A 2,314-nucleotide genomic window follows, 5' to 3' on the forward strand; every position below is an offset into this window, starting at 1 on the left:
AACTTTGGCTGAGCTTTGATTTGCTTACTTCTTCTCTTTACGGTGCTCATAGTAGCCATAGCTTCTGTTCTCCTCATGTGGTCTCTTTCGGCTATTCCCACCTTTGCGGCCTTCCACTTTGATTTCAGCCTGGCCCTGCTGTTCTGTCCCCTGAGCCTATTGCTGTCTGTCTTCAATGGGCCAATACTCATCTTCGGTTTTAATGTCTGAAAATTAATGATAAAAACATTTATACACGATCACTCAGGGTCTAAGAACTTATTTTTATAATACTATCAATTAGGGGGAAAAAAACAAGAAGGAAATGTAATGCAAATGTCTGTTAAACCATTATTTGATATTGTTTAAAACAAGTTAACAGTTAATGTTCAAAAACTGCAATCGAAAACATAATTGAACAGACTTCTCTGTAGTAAACCTTGAGAAGTTGGTAAAAAATAGATTTAGCAAAATATTTTGTGAAAGGAGCATAATTTTCTACCAAAACTACTTATCTTTTTAAAGCTGCAAAGCTACAAAATAGTGAAGGGACGAAATGAGAAGCATCATCATGTGATTAACAGAACAAAGTGTAGGAGTCTGTTTCAATTTAAAAAAATATTAAACAAATCCTCAAACATTTTTTCTGTTAAAAAGAAAAATAACCTACATGTGAGCTCCGGAGACTGGCTGATTTGAACAGCCTGATAGTTGGCTGTCAGTGGCTGGTGNCATAATTGAACAGACTTCTCTGTAGTAAACCTTGAGAAGTTGGTTAAAAATTGTTGTAGCAAAATATTTTGTGAAAGGAGCATAATTTTCTACCAAAACTACTTATCTTTTTAAAGCTGCAAAGCTACAAAATAGTGAAGGGACGAAATGAGAAGCATCATCATGTGATTAACAGAACAAAGTGTAGGAGTCTGTTTCAATTTAAAAGAATATTAAACAAATCCTCAAACATTTTTTCTGTTAAAAAGAAAAATAACCTACATGTGAGCTCCGGAGACTGGCTGATTTGAACAGCCTGATAGTTGGCTGTCAGTGGCTGGTGAGAGAGGACGCCCTGCTCGGATATCTGCTGATGAGGTGAGAGAGCTGGTTGGCTGACGGGCCGAGAGCCGGGGGGCTGTAGAGTTGAACGGACGGTTGATGAAGGATCGGATGTAAGGAGAGGGGAAACATGATTGGGAGTCGGACCGCCTGGATGGTTAGCCGCAAGGGGAGCAGGAGAGCCGCCCCTCAGGTTGGTTAGGGATGTGAGGGGGGAGGGATGATTTGGACTCTGGGGCCCAGGACCCACGCTCCCTCCCTGGATGCTTCGGGGCGGATGTGGAACCGTGGGTTGTTGCGGTCTCTGTAGAGCCGCGGGATGGAGCGGGGTTCTTCTGTGCTGAGGTAAGCGCCTGTTCGCAGCGTCTGGTTCATCCTTCAGAGAAAAGTCCCCAAAGTAAACAGCCGATTTATATTGAGAAAAAATGTTTGCTTGAGGAACAGGTTGTCTCTCTCTTCGGATATCGGAGCGGTTTTCAGCAGCTGTGATGGTCTCTGGGAAAAAATAGAAAAGTTTGGTAAAGATTTTTTTTTCCCAACCTGTTTTAATTTTCTTTCCAACTAAGACTATGGTGGGAATTAACAGGTTAACTTCAGTCACTGTTATCTGCCCTTAAAAAAGAAATTAAGTAAATAAAAAATGTTTGCATTTAAATTTAATAATGTAGAAAATAGAATACTTACTTCGCATCATGGTGGAGAGGCGTCCATCTGAAACAGTGAAAGGATGAAAATAGAGACCTGTGGGCATACTTTCTTCTGTAGGGGTAGTGGGGAGCATACCCCTGCAACTCCGAGCTGTAAATTCAGATATTGTTTAGATAACACTAAAGGCATGGGGTGTCTGTTTTTTAAATAAAAGTTCCGGGGGTATATATTCAAAACTGTCTTTTTTAGAATGCGGGAAACGAGCCGGCATGTGGTTATAAAATATGCAAATTTTCTCTTAGTCAAGGGTGGTTCTGTTGGGTTGGGTGTAAGGTAAAAAGGTGAAAAGTAATGTTTATTTAACCGTGTGGGTGGGTCTGGAGAACTCTTTATTGCCCAGGATGCGGAAGAGCTGGTTTATGTTTTTAAGAATGATGCTAGATGGTTGGGGTCCGTCAATGCATGTGTGTATATTGTCTCTTTTATAACCCTTTAAAGCAGTGGTTCCCAAAGATTTTCTTCTGGGCCCCCCTTTGGATCACATCGTTCAACCAGATATAATAAATCTATACACATATTTTGTTTTCAAACTCCACTGAAGTTTATTTCACACTTCAGGTTGCAACAAAACAAA

At 40.5% G+C, this 2,314-nt stretch overlaps 1 protein-coding gene across 2 annotated transcripts in view; it reads right to left on the reverse strand.

Moving 5' to 3' along the window:
- hnrnpul1 (heterogeneous nuclear ribonucleoprotein U-like 1) overlaps positions 1-2,314 on the reverse strand; it is a 43,983-nt gene that overhangs the window by 23,981 nt on the left and 17,688 nt on the right. The window contains exon 1 of one of the 2 annotated variants that reach the window (XM_015385640.1): positions 29-203. The exons of the other annotated variant lie outside the window; for it this stretch is intronic. The gene's annotated coding sequence lies outside the window, so the exon portion shown is untranslated. Of the gene's footprint in view, positions 1-28; positions 204-2,314 lie in introns of those variants that run through there. 2 annotated transcript variants of the gene reach the window in all.

Source organism: Cyprinodon variegatus, unplaced genomic scaffold (assembly GCF_000732505.1).
Source record: "Cyprinodon variegatus isolate N-32 unplaced genomic scaffold, C_variegatus-1.0 Scaffold345, whole genome shotgun sequence".
Taxonomy (NCBI): domain Eukaryota; kingdom Metazoa; phylum Chordata; class Actinopteri; order Cyprinodontiformes; family Cyprinodontidae; genus Cyprinodon; species Cyprinodon variegatus.